Source organism: Camelus bactrianus, chromosome 2 (assembly GCF_048773025.1).
Source record: "Camelus bactrianus isolate YW-2024 breed Bactrian camel chromosome 2, ASM4877302v1, whole genome shotgun sequence".
NCBI lineage: Eukaryota > Metazoa > Chordata > Mammalia > Artiodactyla > Camelidae > Camelus > Camelus bactrianus.
The window spans coordinates 128,246,914-128,270,879 of record NC_133540.1 but is presented as its reverse complement, the minus strand read 5'-3'; positions in this window follow the sequence as shown (position 1 = coordinate 128,270,879).

The following is a 23,966-nucleotide window of genomic DNA, read 5'->3' as shown; positions in this document are numbered from 1 at the left end:
TCAACTAGGTCCATACTCATGACCTCATTACCTCCCAAGGCCCCACTTCCGAATACCTTCACATGGAGAATTAGGGCTTTAGCATGTGAATTTTGGAACAACACAGTCATCCTTTTGTCGGCCCCTCAAAATGTGTGTCCTTCTCACCTGCAAAATACATTCATTTCATCCTCAAATCCCAAAAGTCTTAACTCATTCTAGCATCAACTCTAAAGAAATCCAAAGTCTCATCTAAATTCTAAATATGTAAATCAGATACGGGTGAGATTCAAGGTATGATTTATCCTGAGACAAAACTCCTCTCCAGCTGTGGACCTGTGAAACCAAACAAACGATGTGCTTTTAAAATACGGTGATGGGACAGGCAGAGGGTAGATATTCCCATTCTAACAACGGAGCAATCAGAGAGAAGGAAGGGTTGATGGCTCCCAGGCAAGTCCAAAACCCAGCAAGGCAAACTCTATGAGATACTAAGGCTCAAAGAAAAATCCTCCTTGGTTCAGTGCTCTTCCTTCAAGACCCACTGGGCTGGAAGCCCTGCCCTTGCAGCTCAGCCAAGTGTAGGTCCTGCCTTCATGGCTCCAGGTGACCCTGCCCCAAGGCTTTGGGTACCGGTGGTCTAGCCTGTTGAAACCAAGGAGATGTCATCGCTTTTGAAAATGAGGAGGTAGCCCTGAGGATCTCTGAACTGCCTCTGGGGTCATTCTTCCCTTGTCCTGAAGAAGAGCTCTGTGGTCTTTCCTATAAAATTCAGGAGGCTCACAGACTTCTTCCATCCCACCCTGGCTCCACCTCCTTCAGTCACGCTGGCAGTGCTCCTGCCGTGGTGGCTGATTGCACCTCTAGCTCTCGCCCACATCAGTCTCTTCATCAAATGGTCAGCCCATTGCGTCCTTAGTGTTCTGCTCCAAACATGCCTCCTCATTTTTTTGTAATATGGAAAGGCTGATAATTTTCTAAATCTTTAAGTTCTGGTTCCTTTTTGCTGAACAATTTCGTCTTCAATTCATTTTCCTCTTCTCAAGTTTTGCTATTAAAAGTCAGGAGAAACCAAGTCACTCCTTCAACATTTTGTTTAGAAATCTCCTCAGTTAAATATCCAATTTCATCACCTGAAAGTTTTAGCTTTATTTATTTCTCACAGTTCTGAAGGCTGGGAAGTCCAAGATCAGGAGGCTAACAGATTCAGCGTCTGCTGGGAGCTCTCACCTGATTTTCAAATGTTCACTCTCTGTATTCTCACATGGTTGAGAGAGAAAGAGAGAGAGAGATCATCTCTCTTGTGTCTCTTCTTATAAGGGCACTGATCCCATTCATGAGGGCTTCACCCTCATGACCTCCTGCAGTTTCCACCTCTAAATACCATTACACTGAGGATTAGGGTTTGCACATATGAATTTGAGGGAAATACGTTCAGTGCCTAGCAGAGGAATTTTAAAAGGTTGCTTGATGTCCACAGTTTAGTTAAGATTTATTATTCTCCAAAGAGTTTTCTTCCTGTACGTGCACACACACACACACACATGCGCGCGCACACACACACACTCACTCATATGTGCATGTGTGTGTGTGTATATATATATATATACATATCTACATATACATTTTGATTGATTTTAACTAAATGTCATCATTGACATTGTAAGTTATGATGGTATTGGCAAACTTGGAAACTGATGGAAAACTGAATATCCCACATCAACATCAAGATTTTACTATATTAAATAAGCTATTTTCTGAAACTCTTTACTTGCCAGATTTATTTGTACATCCATGTGTTGACTATATCTGAAACCAATACCAGAAATAATGTTTTTAATTCTTCCAAAAGAATATCTGATACTCTCAGTAACTCAAGGAGGGAAGAAGTGGAGGTCTTTTCTTATCTTTTTTGTACACAAAGGAAGAAAGTCACTTGGAGACAGAGTGATTTGGGGTCTTTTGAAGCAGTGACGTTGACGGTCTGGTTCACCTCTCACCCCTCCATCAAGTACTTAGTGTATAAGAAGTGCTTAATCCTTGCTTAATGAAGGACTACATTTCAATCAACCGGTTAGTTAATTACAGAAGATACACCATCCCTTACTGTCAGCACTGTCCCTATACTTTTGGTCTCTATACTTAGAATCCTGTGCTAAGTACACATAGGTGAACGCTGTATAAATACCATCATTTATTAAAGATCCTGAAAATTACAAGATCAGAATCATTACCACCAGGGAAATGAGAATTTTCTTTGATGTTCTTATAATTATCATGTGGCTTTAAGTTGTTTATAAGCTTCATACAGGAGGAAGGGAAAGGGGACCCATAACGTATTGCTGTATGCAGCCCGCTGAGTTCTCACCCTGGCTCTTTCCATGCTCTTTCTTCATTAGTTCCTGCTTCCTTTACCCTTTGACTTGGAATGTTTCGACTCTTTGCTGCCAAGTCACCTAATCTGGACTCTTGTGATGCCTACTAAGAGTAGCTTTCATGGTCTGGAAATTCTCTGTGCAAACACCACCACTAGCTACCTCTGAGATACCCACTGAGAAACCCAGGAGCTGGATGTAGTCTGGCCCCAAGTAAGAGGCAGACCTCTACCCTAGAGGTGTTTATTTTTCTTTTAATCAATTAGTGAAGCAACACAGACATACAGAAATGCCAAGGGCCCTCTCCCAAAGCACCAGCAGAGTAAGCTTAGAGAAGCCAAGAGGATCCCCTGGTGAGTCCTGGCAAAGTCTGAGACAGCCCTGGGCTTTCTCAACTCTGAGCTCAACACTCAACAGCTCACCGCAAGGCCTTCCCAGTGAACTCTGTCCCACTGATATTGGACTTTACAGGAAAAGATAAAAATTGGTCTTACTGGCCCCCACGGCCTGTAAAGGATGGATAAGCATGTGAGCTGCTGTCTACCCAGAGCTGCAAGGACAGTGAGCCCGTGCAACAGACAGACTCAGACTTAGACTCACAGAATCAAAGGTAGAAGGGACTGAGTCATCTCTACGTTCCCTTTCACAGATGGTTTTCTATCCAATGTTGAAAGACTCCTGTAATGGGGTCTGACCACTTCATAAGGCTGCCACTTCACTTCTTCAGTAATTTTCACTGATAGATACATCTACTAAAATATAACCCAAAGTGACCTCACATTGTCCGCTTGCCCAGTGGAGGCAAAACAGAAGTGAACTTGTCTTTGGTTCTCATAAGCTCTCCTCAGATATTTGAAGATAGGAATCCTACAGCAGGAATCCTTCTCTCTGGGCTGAATCACTTCATTCCTCAGCCTCCCCGCTCCATTGCAGTTTTCACCCTCACTGACACTGCTCAACGTGGCCACTAAGGAACTTGCAGATAATGAACAGATTTTAGTTCTTGTGCTACTGACCCGCCCCCTCCGGATGCATTTGAGAGGCCTTCTTGGGACGTCTCTAATGGCACAGGTTCTTCCCAGCTTCCCACTCACCATGGCATGGTCTCCCTCCTGCACTGGTCTTCCCTGCTTTAGTCACCCTGTAAGTGTTGACATTCTTCTGGGTTCTAGCCTCAACTCTCCTTTCTTCTCACCTTCCGAACATGCCCTCAATAAATGCACCCACTCCTATGCCTCAACTCTCATCTAAGCATGAATGGTACCTAAACTTCATTCCCTCTTTGAGCATCACATGACAAAAAACACCTCACATGGGTCTCAAACTCAGTAAGTGCAAAACTGAAATAATTGCCTTGCTCACAAAAAAAGACTTCCTCCTTTTGTGTGTTGTTGCGCTCCTCTTCCTGTGCTTCCCAGCTTCACAAGTGGTCCTACAATGTCCCCAGTGGCACAGCGAGAACACCCAGAAGTCTCCCCTGACCTGGGTCATTTACCCACAGCATTCCAGCAAGTGAAGGCGGCCAAGCAGAATTCGGAGCTGAGACTCTTGGTTCCAAACCAAATGGCTTTTCTTCGTATATTTATTTGCGTATATTTATCTTTGTGTGTTTCCTCGGGTAAATATATGCAAATACAACTTTTCAGAGAACATTTATTTTTATGTGTTGAGATTAATTTTGGTGACAGATACAATGTATATTTTCATTCAGTTCCATTTCAGCTCATCTTCACGTAGAGCTTTGATGCACAGGGCAATTGGTTGTGAAGTCTATTTCTGTCAAGGAGAGGTGAGGCAACAAGGCAAAGTTCACGGCTGAGGCCAGGCACACTTTGCGAACAGTTAGCTTAAACAAGGAGAACTTTGACACTTGCAATAAGGGGGACCCTTTTCATGAATCGCTGCTTTATTGAAACCTTGCCCAGCAGATGCAGTTTAAGTGGAAAGGGAATTTCTGCCGCTGTTTATAGGACTGGAGGGGTCAGGTGTCACCCAGGGCCTTCTTAAAATGGACTGGAAGAGCCTGCCTCGTCTATGTCAGCCTCCATATTTTCACTTAGGAATGAAATGGCTCTGTTAAGGAAGGCATGGTGCCTTTCACAGCCTGCAGGGCCAAGGGGTTGCCATGGATGTGCACTTCAGAGTTTCCACAGCATTTCTAAATATTTGCAGAGAACCACTTCCTACTTCGAGGATGACAAAAGTCTAACTCGGAGAGTGAACATTTTAGTGCTGGACATTATTTCAGAAGAGTTGCACGTTGTTGAAGTCCAAACTCAAATATGCTACCACAATATTTGGGGCTTGGCAAGCTTGCCCGATCTAGGAAAGTCAAAATGAAGGCTGAATCCTCCGTCCGTAGAGCTCTCGGCAAGGTTGAGACAGCACAGTGGGGCTGTTACATAGGAGGCCGTTCTCTGGGAGCAAGTGGTGAAAATTGGGCATGAAATCCTCTATTCAGGAGAACACAACCTGGTTTTATCCTCAGATGTGCATGATTAGGTGAGTGCATTCAGATAGAGTAACATTTCCTCCCCAGTCCAGCCTCTTAACCTTCAGCCGCCTCTCAAATGATTTCATTATTCAGATTTATAAAATTTAAGTTATTTGCCTCATTTTGCTGCCAAAAGTTTGCAAACCGTTGCTAGGATCTGCTAGATATTCCGAGAACGAATTGTCCAGTGTCTCGTTTTTGCATGAAATATCAAATATATTCACTCCACAGAAAGGAAATAGTAGCCACCGTTTATTAAATGCTTTCTCTGTGTCATATTCTATGGACTTCTTTGCAGATCTTATTTCTTTTCATTTTCATGACTCTTGTGAAGCAGGATTTTTTAAAAATAAACATTATAGTCTGCTATAGTCCAGAAAAGATTCAAGATTAAAAAAAATTTACTCTCTGAAGGAGTAATTTAAAACTCAGAGTAGTTAGATACTTTCTCAAGGGCATACTGCTAAGCAGTAGCAGAGCTGAGGGTTTTACTCCAATGGATGCAACTCCAAAGGTCGTGCTGTTTCCGCCGCACCATCAACAGGAAGTACTGTCATCAGGAAAGTGACCAGTGGCCACAGCAGAACTGTGGGTGGTGGAGCAGGGTCTGAACAGAGCAGAAGTGAGAAGCAGCTGCCACATGGGAAAAGCAGACCCAGGAATGAGAAAAACCTGCTTTCCACGTTTACACCACAGCGGGAGCACTACCGGTATTTTGGGTGGGATAGTTCAAAACGGCAGGACTGTCTCCATATTGCCTTACACTCTCCCCAGACACTTAATGCCAGTGGCATCCCCTGCCTTTGATACAAACAAAACACCCTGTATTTTCCCACAGGTGCCCTCAGGGGGCAGCACTGCCTGAAGCTGAGAACACTGCTTAGAGAAACGGGAAATACAATCCTAATGATTACAGGTATTATTACCCTCACTTTACAGATGAGACAACTCTAAGTTCAAGTTCATACCTTTGGAATGGAAACTATCAGCGAATGATGCTAAATGTTTTTCTCTTAACCCAGTGGTACCACTTTCTGAATCAGTTTGATGTGTCTCTTCTTCACAAGACCATAATCTCTTTTACCTAAAGTGTTATTTTGTAAACACACACATGAAGCATTTGCTTTCTAGAGTAGACTGTGAATCTTCTACATTCTCCAGAGCATTCTTCTCATGATAGGTACTCAAATAGTCTGCCTAAGTTAATTTCCTATTAACTTAGGATTCTAATAAAAGCAAAGTGACCTTTGGTCCATTTCTGTTTGGGCGACTGAACAGAAAAGGCTTCATGAAGTTGGTGGTGATCTGGTGAATATTAATTTTATATTCAATATTAGTTTAAGATTTAATTTAATATTTAATTTGAGAGGGGGTGATAGATTGGAAGGAGCATTGCGATGGTGAACAAAGCAAAGTCTTTGACATTGGAAAGCACTCAAGAAGTGACTGCACTTAGCTGGACCAAACAGTTGTTTCCAAGTAGGAGAGAACCTTAAGGTTTCTGAAGAGCCCTTGGGTTACACCGAGAAATTGTGGACCCCTATCTCCAATCGGCTTGGCCCTGCCTTTTTCCAGTTGTGCCCTTGTACCTGCCCTTGTGAATGACCGTGTCCCAGCTCCAAAGCCTCCACTATAGCATGTTTCTCATGAGCACCCAAGAAAGCATGAGCTCCCAGTGAACAGCACAAAGACACTAGATCAAAATTTAGAATCCAAAATGTGAGATAGATTTTATTAAGGCAGGGAAGGGAATGCCCATGCTTCCTTCAAGACATTTAGTACAAACTACAAACCATATTACCTGTCATCTGACTTTAACTCAGTCCTTAATTATTACCCAGACTCTGGCCCCAGACTCCTCCATGCGTCCCCTCTCTGACAAAGTCCTTTGTTGTTTTCCTTCTGAGTGGCTGGCAGATATTTGCCCACCACCATCACCCTAAACACATGCTTTGCTCTCTCTGCCCTACTTTTTGCCTGAGAATGAAGCTCCTATGTATGGCAGCTCCCAGGCTCCCCTGTCCTCTGACTTTCGGTTGGGTACAGCCATTGTGGGGTGGGGGAACAAGCAGTAAGTCGGAGGCTGAGTAGAGAGAGAGGTGGGAGCATTTATTCCCTCCTGCCGCCGCCCTGACTTGCTGATGTGGTTCTGGCAGTGGCTCTATTCCTCCTCCTGGACCACAGTTCCCAAAGGCACTTTTCCCTCCACCATCTGGCTCTTCAACACTTCCTCCTCCCTTGGCTCCTTCAGACCAAGAGATAATAATGGTTTCCTACCATTCCTAGTCTCTGGGTGCCTTAACTTCACTTGTTGGTTCCCTTAACCCTGCCTACACCTTGATAAATGGTTCCTCTTTGTTTAAGTCTCCAAAATTCAACCATCTGTGAAAAATTCACTTTTCCATAAGGACTCTGACCAATATGTCCTCCCTCCTTTGCCATCTGTCATGCCTTGGAGCTTCCCGTCTGTAATCAGCAAGCTCCCAGCATCACAGGAGGCTCATGCCATCTTGCCTAGAAACCTAGCCGACTCTTTTCAAGTCCCCTTTTCCTACAGCTTTTTCAAGTGGAGGATCTTTCACATCACACCTCGTGTGGCTTAGAAGCGGGACTAACTGTCATCACAGCCCCCAAGCCATTTTCCATCCACGTACACACTGAAAGCAAAGGAACCCACTGAAAGCAAAGGAACCTTTATAGCTTAAAAGGTCATGCCATCTGGTTTTATCTCCATCTTTACCAATTTGTTGCTGTCATCTGCTGACCTCTATAAATTACGCCTTCTCGTTCATTTAATTCTTTAGCTGTTAATTCAGCCTTCTTCCACAGATTTACTCTCATCTTTATTCTAAGTGACATCAACATTCACTGACTGACCAAGCAAACATTCACTGGACACCTACTGACACTCATATGCTGGTTACTAGGAATGCAGAAACTCCTTCTTTTATACATTAATATGATTACAGAAGAGGGAGTAGATGTAGATTAATTATTCAATCTTTAGCCCAACCAGTGTCACAGATGACTATGTGAATGGGGCCCCTAAAACTGTGTAAGACAGTGGCCCTATAAACCTCTCCATCCGTCACTTTCCTAACCTCCAGTGAATTTACTTTCCATTTGACTTTACCTAGTACATTTTCATCATCAGAACCCGCACTGCCATCAAAATCTCAAATTAAAAAATAAAATTCTCTGATCTCCATCTTCCATTCTGGGGGTGACTTGCTCTAGTGACCCTTCTACAAATTGTTGAGTTTGATCTCACTGTTTTCTCATGACCCCTTAGCTTTTTCCTGTCTTCAGGGCCAGTGGGAGAGCCACACATGAGACTCCACATTATATACGAGACTATCAAGGGGTCTAAATGGTCTCAGGTCGCTGAGACTGATGACACAGCTTCTCCCCTTTGTCCACCAGCACAGGGGTGATAGTGCTTCGCATGTTGTTAGTTTCTAGGACACCCCTGTTCAGTGCTTGGCAACTCCATCACCTATGTAACCAAAGCCTTGCAATATTCTTTCTCCATTTAAATTCTTGAAGTTGTTTTTGCATTCTTCTTTGGACCTTGACTAAAACACAAAAGGCTAATAAGATTGAAAAGATGTCCAACTTCAATAGTGTCAGGAAGAAGTGAAAATTTAAACAATATACCAACCAACCAAAATAATAAAGAGAAATTAGTTGACATGGCTATAAATTAAGAAACTGTACACAATTCTGCTGGGAATGTAAATTGAGAAAACAAATAGAAATTAAAAATAATTTAGCATTATCTTACATTTATGGACATTTGCATACTCATCCTAATAATTAGAGAAACTTGCCCTTGAGCAAAAAATGCTTGTCTAAAAATTGACATATTAAAAAAAAGTAATAGCAAAAAAAAAAAAGAAAAAAGAAAGAAAAGAAAAGATCGAATCCCAAATGGCCATCAATAATAGTATGGATGATAAATTATATTTTTTAATTTTTTCTAAGTGGAATATTACATAGCAGAGAAAATTACTGAAATACAACTTCCCATGGATTAATCTTGGAAATACTGAGTTAAATCTTGAATTAAAAAGTCAAAGAGGAATATATAGAATATACACCATTTATATAAGGCTTAAAAACAGAAAAATTAAACAATGTATTATTTATGATATATATTTAAGATTATTTTTAAGAGAAAGGATAAATACAGTGATTAATATAGACCTGAGTTAGGACAGTGACCCACAGATGAATGCAATGGCATCGCTAATGCACTAGATCTTGAGTTGCATGGTGGATTAATGGGTATTCATTTAATTATTATGTTTCATAATTATACACACACATATACACATATGTAGATCTCACATAATTCTCATATATATCAGATCTTTTCCCTTATTTTTATACTGCCAGTTCTCAGACTGGAAATCAGAAAAACTGGCTCTCTGAAGTTGGTCTTTTCTCTACAGAAGACATACAGATGACAAAGCAGAGATAAGATGCTCAATATTGCTAATTGTTAGAGAAATGCAAATCAAAATTACAATGAGATATCACCTCACACCATCATTAAAAAGTCCACAAATGATAAATGCTAGAGAGGGTATGGAGAAAAAGGAACCCTCCTACACTGTTGGTGGGAATGTAAATTGATGCAGCCACTATCAAGGACAGTAAGGAGATCCCCCAAAAAACTAAAACTAGAGTTACCATGTGATCCAGCAATCCCATTCCTGGGCATATATCCACAGGAAAATATAATTTGAAAGGACACATGTACCCCAATGTTCACAGCAGCACTATTTATAATAGCCAAGATGTGGAAACAACACAAATACCCATTGACAGGTGACTGGATAAAGAAGATATGGTACATACACACAATGGAATACCATTCAGCCATAAAAAAGAATAAAATAATGCCATTTGCAGCACCATGGATGGACCTAGATTGTCATTCTAAGTGAAGTAAGTCAGAAAGAGAAAGAAAAATACCATATGATATTGCTTATATGTGGAATCTTAAAAAAAAGGACACAAATGGACTTACCTGAAGTAGATCTTTTCTATCCCAGGTAGCTCATTATCCTATGAAACTTAAATATTCTAAAGATGCATTCTTTTTGATCATCCATTATCATTAGCTCATTTTTCAAATTTCATGCCACTGAATGTGAAAGACTGTTATTTCCTAGTAGTTAGTACTTAATTGCTCTATGCCTCAGTTTCCTCATCTGAAAACTGAGGAGCTGACACTGTACATCTCAGGGGGGCTTTTGAGAGGATGAAATGAGGTAAATTTAAGAAAAGCATTTACCTGGCATAGAGAAACATTGAAAATATGGTAGCTCTTACTATACTAGCAATATAAATAATGATGTTCTTATACAAAAACTAACTCAGAAAGCACAGTATGGAGATTGTCATGTACACTGTGGAAATGGCAGAGCTTCTTCTGAGAGGGCCCCATCACATGAGAAGGAGCACTGGCTTACAAGGTCACAGGGCTGACGTCTCAGATAAGCTACCCAAAAGGCATCAGCAAAACTTTTCATTGCATGATCATGATCTTTGACAAAGAATGTCCAAAATGTAAGCAAAGAAGCCAGAAGGAAACAGTTTTGTGGTCATAATTAAAGCTTAAACAGAAACAAATTATATATCACTAATGAGGTTCCATCTCTACTTCCAAAAACCTGGACATTAGCTTTGCCTCACTGTATCTTCACTTCCTCCAAGTCTGTATAACAGTTTAAAAGACTGGGCTGTGCCATCAAACTGCCAGAGAGTGTGTCATGGATCCACTGCCAACCAATTGCATGACTTGACTAAGTCTCAGTTTTCTTTCTTAAAAAATAAGTATAGTGGCACAAAGAGCCGCTGAGATCACATCATGTGATGTTTATAAAAGGCTTCGCCCAATAGCAGACATTTAAAAAGCTCAGCACATGTTTTGGCTGTCACCATTGTTGACATCCATCATGGCGACTAATTGAAATCTGGGGGCTGCTTCTCATTTGCCTTTATAACTCTAGGTCCCGACACATCTAACAGTCTAAACACATAGTGCGTTTGTTGATGTGCATTCTTGTTGATCACAGAGAAACCGGTAAAGTCTTCAATGCTCATGTAAAACTTATTCAGAAAACCCTTTGGAGTTAATTGTATGCTCTTAGTAAAACATGGCTTCCTTGGTAGTGAGAGGGGAAAAGTCTATATTTTAAAAGGTTTCATGGACTGCCAAGAACTGTTATAAAACAATATTTTGATGAGTTATACAGTAAATGAATCAGAAACATATGAGCTTAATTTCCCTGAAAATACATGTGGGTTTAAAAATGAAAGGAAAAGGATCTTGGCACCCTTTGCTATGCCAAACCCAAAATGTTATAAAAATATTTTAAGGTATTAAGATGCACAAATCCTAAATGCAGCTCAATTTGCTCATCCTCCAATGGCCTGCTCCTAGCGTACCTGTTGAGTCTGATCTGCCATAGTCATAATGAGGAAAACCTAAAATTAAAAAAATAAATAAAGCATATTGGCAAAGGACAGAGAGCCGGAAGTTCCCAGTCTAAGCCTGACTCTGCCACTGGCTAGCTGTGAGACTCTAGATTAATCACTTAGCCTTCCCAGAACTTGGCTCAGGAAAGCAGTCCATGATCTGTAGACCTCACAGAGTTGTTGGGGGCTGTTAGAATGGAGCTCAGGAAACAGTGTTAAACCCAGAATGATAGGGATCAGACCAAAAAGGGAGATGGTGCCCTTGGAATGGGACAAGTGTCCAGATGAGCCCAGATTCACGTGTCCAAGTGAAACAGACATGCACAAGATGAGCACATGGCCAGCTACAGAGAAATCTTTAGCAAAGTGTAAGCAAGGATCCCATGGTGCATTATCTGAACTACCCTTGCTTGCCAGTATCCTTAGTTCCCTTAAATCTCCTGCCATCTACCACACCTGCAGACTAAAACCCCACCATCCAGGTGGGTGGACACCCGAGATGGATGGTTTCCAACCTCAGCTGGACCCTCAGGGATCCTTTTCAACTCTTCTGTTTCCCTGCTCTTTTCCATTATGGTAACTCCAAACTCATCAATGAATTCATACCCTTCTACTAAAACCATCACACTCTTATTTACAGTCAATCAGGGACCAACAGGCATTGGCTAACAGACATTACTCTCATCCCTAGGCCTATTTTTTTTCTGTACTCACCTGTACTAGTTAACTATTGCTGTGCAACAAATTACCCCAAAACTTAACTTAAAACAACTTGTATTACATCACTGACTTTCAGAGGGTCAGGGATTCACGAGCGTCGTAGCTGGTGGTACTAGCTCAGTATCTACACAGTGTTGCAGCCTCGCTGTCATCCGGGACTAAAGTCAGGTGCGGCCTGTGGGGGGTGGGGAGGATCCACTTCCAAGCTCTCTCGTGTGGCAGTTGGCAAGTCTCAGTTCTTTAGCTAGAAGCCTCCGTTTTTCACTGCACGACTCTCCAAAGGTTTCCCAAGTGTTCTCAAGACATGGCAGCTGGTTTCCTCAAAACAAGTGACCAGACAGCGAGCAAGCCCATCTAAGACAGAAGCCCTTCTACAAATGAGTCATGGAAGTAGCAGACTGTCACTTCTTCCGTATGCCACACAGCTCAGCCTTGGTGCAACGCGGACAGAGACAACACTAGGGTGACATATCAGGAGGTGGGGCTCATTGGATGTGGCTTCCACACCATCTGCACTCTCATTTGGATGTGCGCTCCGGGCTCCCTGCTCACTGAGATCTTGGCTCCATCACTTCATGCCTCCCCTGGGCTCTTGTTCTCTCAGTCATCCCCTACCCTTTTGACAGTATCCTCTCTCAAGTTTATTCTCCACCCTCAGCCTTCGAACACACTTGTACCTGATCAGCCACAGGAGGATCTCGGGAGGCTACCGCACCCAGGTATTGTGGCGATTTCTATCCTGTCAATTGAACTGAGCAGCAACTCTGTTTCCATGAATCTCCTTACCTGTAAGGGTTTGGGTATTCTGAGCTAGATCAGAAGCAGCAGCCGTATTATTTTTATGCTCGAGTGGACTGGGCAAGGCACCAGGTGTGCGGGAGTCACCTATATTGTCACTGATGTCTCATTGTTCCTGTGTTTAGTGCTGGGACTGAATTTAGCAGTCCTAGCTTTCCAAACACAGAAGCAATGGCATGCATCAAGTACTTTGACCAACTTACAGAATTCCATAGGGTTAAATCCCTCTGCTAAAGCTCATATTCTGTATCATTCCTAGTGGTTCTGTTTCTCTAATCAAATAATGGCTGATTAAAAAAAAAAATGAATCCTGCAATTGGTAGATGAAGAACCAGGGAATTGTCTGATGACTTCCTGACATTGAAGCAGACCGAGGTCTCCTAGTAGAAGTAGAAAACTATCTTCTAATAACTGGACAGCATGGAGAAGAGTGAAGACCATGGGTTCTGAAGTCAGAAAGTCACTGATTTATGTCCCAAATCTGCAACTCACTGGGAGTTTGACCTTGAGCGATGCAACCTCTTGAAGGGCTGGCTTTCTTCTGTATGACAAAACTAACCGTAACAAACCTCTCATGGCTTTTGTGAGGTTTACAAGCAATATATGTAAAAATCTAAGCACGTATTTAGCAAAGAGTAGATGTTCCAATAAATAATGGCTGTTACAGCTTCCATTAAGTTTTCATTGTACCAACAAAAAATAAATAAAAATATATTTTTAATATTGTAATAGAAGGAGTCACACTTCAAATGCAGGAAACTGACAATGGATTGTATTAGATGATAAAAGCAGAAAGTAGCCTAATATTTGGCAGTGTAAGGCAAAAATTTCCTCCCCTCAACCTCTGCCACCCACCCCCACCATCGCCATTTCAGTGTGGGAGTTTAACAAGTAAATTGCATCTCTTCCACTGACACTTAATTGCCTTAAAATTCTAAAGTATCTTTTAAATCAATTGATAAGCAGACAAGTGTCTTAGCATAGAAATGAACAAAGAACATGAATGTGCAAGTTTCAAAAGAGTAAATATTCATGCTAGAATCACATTTTAAAATATATTCATCTGGGAAGGAAAAATACAAGATGAGCCTGGAGCACCGTGCAGTGCTATAAAGTAAGGAAATGATCAAAAAAGTAAAAAGAAAAAAAGAAGAAAAGGAAGGAAGGAAAGAAGGGAGGCAGGGAGGGAGGGAAGGAGGAAGAGAGAGAGAGAGAGAAAGAAAGGAAGGAAGAAAGAAAGAGAGAGGGAGGGAGGGAGGGTAGAAAGAGGAAGGAAGGAGGGAAGGAAACTAACATCAAACAAGCTACAACGATGAGGTATGTCAAAGTGACACATGAGACAACCAAAGGAGCTCCTAATGGCCAAAACTGGAACAATCTGAGAAACAAAATAAAGTAGTATCAGATTATAACCCATGAGGTCATACTGATATAAATGGATGAGTGGATAATGAATGAGTTAATTAATTAATTAACAAATAAAAAACAGACAAATCTTCCATGCAGAAGAATTCCAAAAAATTTATGTAGATAACGGTCCTCGAGGAGGTGAAGGATAACTTCTTACTCCTTAAGCGTAGGCTACGCATGGTGACTTCCTTTGAATGAGTACACTATGCGAGGGGAGACTGTAGGAGGAATCCTACTATCACTGCTTCAGTCAGGTAATCCAGGGCCACGTCAGCATTTATAAGCCGTGCTGATAGCAGGTACTGTGGATGTAAGTGACGAAAATGGCACTCTACCTCTGTTATCTCCCACATTACCCTCGTATGGTCATGGAAGAAACACCACTCAAACCCCAGCAAAGAGAGATTCTACAAACACTTGAACAGGACTCCTCGAAACTGCCAAGGTCATCAGGAACAGAGAAAACACAGGCGACTCACAGCCAAGGAAAGGCTATGGAGACACCACTGCTAAGTGTGATGTGTCATCCCAGATAGGATCCTGGAATGAGAAAGGGCATTAGCTAGAAACTACGAAAACCTGGATGAAGCATGGACTTCAGTAATATGAATGTACTCATAGCATTCACTAATTTTAACAAATGAGCCATACTAATGCCATATTTTAACTTTAGGGAAAAGGGGTGTGTGAGAACTCTCTATTATCTTTGCAATTTTTCTGTAAATTTAAAACTGTTCTAAAATTTTAAAAGTATGTTTTATTTTTTTAATGTTCATTCTCATTATGAGGAATGAATAATTTTTAAAGGTATCATTTTTCACATGTTTTACTGGGAAAGGTTTTGGAAAGTAGAGAAATTCAGTATTGATTAGAAAATGGTTACTAACATAATATAAATTCATGAAACTTTTCTAGAGAACACTTTGTATTATGCACCAAAGGAGGAATGAACTTTGGTTCAGCAATCTGACTTCTAGAATCAATTTCGATGATGCTTATCATGTAAGTGAGACAACGTACAAGGATGTTTCTTGTAGTTAAATGCTTATCAACATAAGACTAATTAAACAAACAGTGCGGCACTCATACCCCAGGTGTTACGTAGCTACTAAAGCGATGCACTTGGAAACGTGATATCCTTCTCACAGTTTTATATAAAAATTTTAGTATCGTCCTACTTGTGCAAACGTAATATGAGCCTGTGTGTGTAAACGCACACACACACACACTATGTACATGTACAGATGTTAAACAAAATATTAGCAGTAGTTAATGGAGAATGGTGGGATATAGGGTTATCATTACTGTCTTTATAATTTATTTTTTAACTGATTTTTATAAAGTAAAATAAGTCTATGTGATACGTTAACACCACATAACTTGGGGGCTTTTGTTTTAATGTTTGGACTCCTAAGGAGTACCTTACATTGGTGAATGAGTCAGTATCCATCAGCCTATTAAGCAGAGGTTCCCAACACCGAGCTCCACTTTCTGAGGATAGCTCTTTGGATCTTAAACAGCTGGTGGGAAAGGGAAGAAAAAAAAAAAAGGCATGGGAACTGAAGGGAACTGAAGTGTTAGATGGGTAAACAACGTGAGGAGGTCACACTACTGAGGAAAAGCCGCATCAGGGTTCACACGCCGAGCTATTTCATTCCAGAGCCAGCTTTCAAACCGCCCTATCTGGAAGCAGACGGGAACCGCTCAGGTCTCGGCTCTGCCGCACCCTCACGGCGCGGAGGCGGAGCAAGGAGAGCAACCTCTCAGAACCGCGCTTTTACCGCCTATGAAGTTGGCGCGGTGGCGTCGCCCAGTCCGCAAAATCACGTGCGCGAGAGGCAGCGCTGCCCGCGAGCGTGGCCCAGAATGGGTGCTTAGGCAGTATTTCCTGGGTGAATCGGTGAACGATTGCAGAGACAATAAATTTTAGCTACAACGGAGTATGAGAACCAGTCCTGCCGACGTGCCGGCGGAGCAAGAGTTTCCAGCCGTGAAACATCCCTTACGGGGATTATTCATCAGAAGATACAGAGCTGTATACGTCTTACTCGCCACTAAGTGGGCCTTTTCTCTGTCAGTTTGATCTCTGTCGACAATGTTCATTCTTTCTCAAATGCAAATTGTAAACTCTTTAAAAAGTTGTTGATTTTTTTTTTCCTTGGGGAAAAAATACTCCTTTCTCTACTTGCCAAAATAGCTAATGTATTATATGAGTAGTTAAAACTAACTTTTAAAATTATGTTAAAAGTATTATAATGATTTAATCACTGAAATGTAATACATTAACAATAAGGGTGTTTTAACATTAAAAATCTATCAGTATAGTATGTGGAAGGATACCTAAACCTAATCTAAAATACCTGGAAAATATAGGAAATATTGAAAGCAAAACTACAACCCAAACCCTGATGCTTCTCATCAACTGATTGAAATTGATACATATTAAGAAAATAGCTAAGAATCAGAATTATTTTCCCATTTTTATGTCAATATCTGTCAATTATGAGTGCAGCATAAATAAATGTATAAAAGTTGATCATCACTAATTTTAAAAAAGGCATTTATCTTGTAGTACCTCATGGTGAAAAAGAATAAGAAAATGAACATATGTATATTCATGTATGACTGAAGCATTGTGCTGTACACCAGAAATTGACACATTGTAAACTGACTACAACTCAATAAAAAATAAATTTTAAAAACATGAGAAAATTTAATTTTTAATTCAATAATTGCCTCTGAAGATTTATTTCTTAAAAATAAATAAAAGCCTCTTTTAAAAAGGAACACAAAGCTGAAAAACAGAGAAATGAATTAAAGTTCCTTAGTATTTAAACTTTCCTCAGTGAAAAATTTCTGCAGGCCTGATAGGGATGAGCTGGGACTCCGTGGTGAGAACCAGGACTGTGGGTTTATCTGCACAACGATGGTTAAAATCCAGGACCTTTATGGCCTGTTCAGTGGTAGGTTTACATTGAAACTGTTATAAATTATTACAGAGGTGAAGCCAAGCCAAACAGTCCAACATAAATATATCTGCAGACACACTGGCTACTATATATTCTAAACACTGTCGGTAAATGAATAAACAGAACTTTCTAAATCATTTAAGAAAATCTATTTATTCATAAAATCAATAATTTTTAGTTTTTAGTGTGAAACCCTCCATTAAAAAAAAAAAAACACCTATTATATCTAATTTTTGGAATCTGTAAATCCCAGGCAGCTCCTTTCCTGTCATAATGGCCAGAACTTCACACTTCTCTGAGCGGTGTGTGAATGTTTTTCAGTCTGGATACTTGACTAATCTCTACCTGTTGAAATTGTTCCACTGCATTACACAAATTAAATATTTGAGCCCCACAATTTCTACAGACTGGCTCTGCCTCTGTATAAAGGGACAAAAAAATATAATATGACAGTCTGATTTTCCTAGGGCTTTGGGGGAAAGCAGCAAGACTGCCAGCCTGCCCTTGTGGGTGAATCACAGCCAACCAGAGCAGACCAAATTTTGTGGTTGCGTTTTATTTGCCTAGTCATATAACTCAGGGCTTTAAGTCTGCACATTGCTGACCAAAACATTAATTGTGGCAAAATAGTTTGTGTCTGTCCCGAAGAGTAAAACCAGAGTAACCCACACGGAGTGACCATGAATTAGTTAAACAAGGGTAAAAAGCCCCAAACCTCCCAGGCTAAAGTCATTGGGAGGTCTGGTGCTGAAGATGGTTTCAATAGAAATGAGGTTGTTGGGGAGTGGGGGCTGCCTGTTGAAGCAGTAGGAATGGAGAGCCAAAGCTTTTCTGGTTAATATTTCTTTCTCTTTGTGCTCCAGTATTAATCAATGTAATTGTCTTGCTCTGTCATCTGAATTTTCTTATCTATTAAACAGAGCCAACTTGTGATAATCTGCAGCCCAGTTTTCCTAAAAGGAATTTGCCTTCACTTTTCTCTTTTGTGATAGGGAGTATCTGTGACATTTTCACATTATCAGTGAATGTGGGACACGGGAGAAAAGCAAACCCAAACTGGATCTCACAAGACAGGGGAGATTGCTACGGAGAATTAGAAGGGAGATCTTTTAAGACAAGCACATCTGAGTTCAGGATGAAGGTTTCAGTGTAAGGATGAAGGTTAATGTCAGGTTTTTTCCCTTGCTATTCATCATTCAGAATGTCCACTTTGAAGCGAGGCTGAAGACAAAACATGCCTTAGTCTCACTGCCTTAATCCCATATTATCCAGGCAGGCAACAGGGCATCAACGCACGAGTGTCAGTTAGTCCGAGCAGGTGAAGGTTTTGTCTTTTTTAAACAGCTCCATTTGCAAAACTATATTCAGCATCTTGTAAAAACCTATCATAAAAAATGAATATATGTATTTATATGCATGACTGAGATATTATACTGGGACATTATGCAGAAATTGACACATTGTAACTGACTAGACCTCAATTTTTCAAAAATTAAAAAAAAAAAAAAAAACAGCCCCAGCACCCTAAAGGATGAAAATATTTACCGGAGTCCTAGCAGTGGTACCGTCTGACTGTGCTAGATGATGAAGTGCTCCTGATTAATGGAATAAACTTTCAGATCCCTAAATGCCATCCACTGTAATGGGCCAAAGAGGTTTTGGGGATTTTGCCTTTTTTTGTTTTTGTGTTTTGTTTTTGCTTCAGCAGAAAGGTTTTAAACTATCGGAGAACAGTTTTTTCCTGGGTTTGCAATAGAAATGAATGTTTATCTCCCAAATGACTCTTTAGAACAACTAGTTTCATGAGTTTCCTGGGACTGCTGTAACAAAGCACCACAAACTGGGTGGCTTAAAACAACAAAATCCATTCCGTGTCCCTCTTCTAGCTTCTGGTGATGACCAGCAATCCCTGGCTCTGGGTGGCTTGCACTACAGCCTCTGCCTCCATCGTCACAGGGCCACCTTCTCCCTGTGTACTCTCCCCTCCTCTTATAAGAACGCCAGTCGCACTGAATGCAGGGCTTACCCTACTCCAGAATGATCTCCTCTTAGCTAATTAGATCTGCAGTGACTATTTCCAACTAAGGCTACATTCTGTGGAACTAGGGGTCAGCGCTTCAATGTAGCTCTTTTTGAGGGGGGAGGATACAGTTCAGCCCACAGCACTCATCTGTTCATGTACCGTGCTTCCTTCGGTCTATAAAAAAAATTTCAGGCTTCCATGCTCATAACTAGTAATTCTAATAGTGTAGCCCCACTTTCCATAAGACCCTTTCAAGGCACCCATAAATAAAAACTATTTTCATAATAACATTAAGAGTTATTTGCCTATTTTACTCTTATTTTTTCATGGCTGTACGGTGGACATTTCTAGATTCTCTGTGATGTGTGATGATGTCATCCACTGTTCTGATGGCTGATAGAGTGTGTGTTTGTGTATTATCATGCTTTTCTAGAATTTTCTACTATTGTAGTTTTAGAGAATAAACATGTGCATTTGCAGAGATTGACTCAGGCTGATTCTGAGTACTTCTACTGGGCTTTTGTCCGTTTGTTTTGGTTATACCTGCTACAGTCTCCACAGTTCATCTTTGACCAACAATCATTTGCTTGAAATGCCTAAATTCCCCCTTGTACTTACATAAAAAACACAGCAAGAGATAAATACACTTTAGTGTACTTACTTGTACTTTAGGATGGAGCCTTGATTTATAAAGGGAAATTAGAAGCCTTGCTCTCGCAACCCACATCCGCACCATCCACATCTACATATGCTGGGAAGAAAACGTAACTGAGATTTCAGAGTTTTCTAATCATACTAGAGAAGAGTCTACAATTATGAATCTGGGGAAGATGTCATATGAGGAACATATGCAGAAAACTATAAATAAAAAATGAGACGATGACAAAAAGTATTTTACTTGATTATGTCTTATGTAACACAGTATTTATTCTTTATTTATTCAGAAATGCCATTCTGAAATTAAAACACCCAGAGTTTGAGAAAAAGAAACTGAATATTTTAAATGAAAGCACAATGTGCCCTTTAGGCCAACAATTGTGTTCTACAGCTTTTCACGCTAACATGAAAAAGGCACTGAAGCATCTTACAGGGGAGCTATGTACTGCATTGACCAAAGAGCGCTCAACAGCTAAGAGCTTAATAAACCCTTGTGGAGCTGACGATGCTGAAGGCCTGCTGAATGAAAGGCCAGGAAAAGAAATCACAGCACTGCCGCTCTCCAATAACTTGCAAAATCAAAGATGTAGCTGCAGATATGCAGACTTCATATCTCAACTGCAGAACTGAACTTATGCTGTCTTTCACCATTGTACATTTGCAGGAAACTTTTTAAAGTGGAGGCGAAAAAAGCCAGTTTTACTTAAGAATGACCTTAATAAAGCACTAAAAGTTATTAATTTTAATAAATCTCAACACTTGATTACAAACGAATTTTAATATTTTGTGTGGTGAAATGGAAAGTATCCATAAGTTACTTCTGCTACAGAATTAAGTCTGATAGTTATCTCTAGAAATGGTGCAGTTTTTTGAACTAAAGCTGAACTATCGTTTTTTTCTTCATGAAATATTATGTTCATTCAAACTTGGTTATTTGACAAACATTTTCCTGAAAGTCAATGAAGTGAGGCTGTCTAGTCAAGTAAAACACATAGCAGTGTTTGCCGCCAATGATAAAATTCAAGCCTAAAAGTGAAAATTCGGATTTTGAAACTTTATGTTCTTCACCGTGAGATCGGCAGCTTCTCAAACCTTAAACTTTTCTCGTAAGATTGGTGGTGATAATAACAAATGCAAATCTTAGTACTAATTTAGATCTGAATTATTCAGTGACACAGTATTTTTTCAAATGGCAAAATGTTTCAAAATTATACATGGGTATAATGTACATTCCAAGGTCAAGACAGACCTATGGAGTTTAGTGTAACAGAAAGCCAAGTTTATCTAATAGAAAACCAAAGCTCATCAATGTGGGTTCAGATTGCACACTGCAGCTGATCTTGTAGAAGCTACCACTTGGCAGCTGTCCTGTGTGCCCAAGAAGAATATTCACAATGATCTGAAAAGCTGATTACAATGATCTTTCTTTTTTCAACTATCTACCTGTATGAGACTGAATTTTCTACAAATATTTCAACCAAAATGATGTATTACAATGTATGAAAGAAGAAGCAGATAGGAGAGAAGCTGCCTTCTATTAAACCAAACATTAAAATGGTCCACAAAAAATGTAAAACAATGACAGTTTTCTCACTAACTGTATTTTGTTTTCAAATATATATAGTGATTTTTTTTCATAAAAGTCTGTATGTTACCATTTCATAATTTACTATTGTTATTTTAAAACAAATTAATATTTAATTTTTAATTCATATATATAATAAATAAATGTAAATAAACATAAATAAATATTATCTACTTGGGGTCCTCAATATTTTTAATTCTAAAAGAGATCCTGAGGTCAAAAAGTTTGCGAACTGTTGATCTGAGTAATCACTGGTAATCTTTCTTTACTCCTGCCCTTGTTCTTGAAATCCAACTTGCTTTAATTCAGTTTCCTACTCTTTATTTCTAAAGCATCATTCTAAGCCCCTGCTAGTATAGTCCATGTGTGGGACGATCACTCTCTCACTCTCCAGAATGCTTGATTAGAAGGAAAGGGGACATGAAGACAGGAAGGAGAAGGGAGAAGAGGAGAGGGGAGGAGGGGGTAGAGATATGATTGGAGAGGTAAACGCTCTGTCCTCCCCACAAGTTCTCCCCCAAAATTCAGAAACAAAAGGGCTAAGACCTAGGGAGGTAAGAAGCTTCCAGGACCCAGACTCAGCACTGAAGCAGCATCTGTTCTCACCTACTCATGCTGAGCTCTATTTGCTGTTAAATATTTTCCATCATTCTGGCACATACGATTGTCGAGAGGATTAGGTGATACAGCATATCCAAAGGGCTAGCACGGCGCGTGGTGCAGAAATGTGCTCAGTGAGGGTTAGACATTGTAATGATTATGATTTCCTCACCCTGCTCTTCACAGTCACTGTGTTCCTTGACCTACCTCTTGAGCAATAATTATATTTTGTCTTATCTTTTCAAAATAGAGCATAATCGGTCTTGACTTATGCCAGGACAGCTGAAAACAACCCCAGAATACTCCAAAACAATGTTTGCTTTAGGATGCAACACACCTTCCAAAGGAGCCTGAACCACATGTTCAGAGCATATGCATACCTTCTAAGCATTGGCTTTGGTTGCGCTTTGCCAGTTGCAAAAGGAAAAAGAGTGAACTTGCAAAAATACCCCTGAGAGACTTCTTGGTATTTGAGCCTGGCTCAAGTCAGAAAATATGAAAAGCCCTGTGTGAAACCCTGTCTCTGGTTAGAGACCTCTGGCCAGCAAAGACTGACCCCAGTACTCTTCATAAAGCAAACAAGCTTCTGAAAACCTGGCCACTCTCTCCCGAAGCAACTCAAATTCCAACACTGGGAATTTGCTTATTACTAATACAATTTCCTTCATGAGAAGATGTGGACACAGAGAATATCCCAACTAGGGCATTTCAGATCCCCAATCCTTCCTATTTTACTTAAGCTGTAGGTGTATTTACACAAAAGTTTGGGCAGCATTAAACCGCAGCTCGTCAGAGAGGTCCTGGAAGCTCAGGACTAACTCATCCTTCCCCACTTGAAAGGCGTCTTTTGGCCCAAGAATTAGCCAAAGGAGTTTCCGGTTCATTTGGAATCCAGGTCTCTAGTACAACATGGCTTTTTGCTTTTTTGGTTTTTTTCCCCTACCTGTTCAACCAACATGCAAGCTAAGACATTAAGTACTTTTCCATGGCTCTCCACAAGTGCAAAATGCTGCTTCTGCTCACATATAAATGAGGCCTTTTACAGTTTATAAAGTATTCTCTCACCTGTTTCCTCATTCACCTTCACAGAACCCCTGATGGAGGTGTCAGCTGTTGTTGGGTAAAATAAAGACAACTGTATTTAGAGTCAAAAGTACTGAGTACTAGTAACTAGCTGTGTGATCTTATGACAGTTAAGACTTATGTCAACTCTGAGAGACAAAAAAATCTAAAATAATAGAGACTCAGACAGACAGACGTCGTTTATCTCTCATGCAATCTAGAAGCAGGCAGTCCAAGGCTGGTATGGTTATGCCTTATACTTTATAGCTCCACCACTCTCAAACGTGCGGCTTCCACCTCACGCCTTAAGACAGCTGCTTGGACTGCGTCCATCCTGTCCATGTTCCAATCATTAGAAAGGAAGAGAGGAAGAAGAGGGAGCAGGGGGTTTGGAACAGCTGGCCTACATGTTGCCATATCAGCGTTCCACTTATACCCCATTGGTTAGAACTCGGTCATGTGGCCACAACTAACTGCAAGGGAGGCTGGGAAAGGTAGTCTTATTTCAGGTCACATGACTAGCTAAAAGTCACAAGTTAGATTGACAAAGAATAATAGAAAAGTGGATTTTAAAGGATAACCAACAGGCTCGGCTACAAACTCAAGCAAGACACATGGAATCCCTGAGTCTGCATCTTAATCTGAGAAATATATAAACCCTACTTCTCAGACTGGTCCTTGAGCAGGGCTGAAGCATCTGACTGGTCAATGACCACCAGCTTTGGGAGAGATAATGCTTGGGTCAGGGACTTTATTTTTGTGACATCTGAGCTTCTAAGGCAAAGTATGGATTAAACAAGAACCC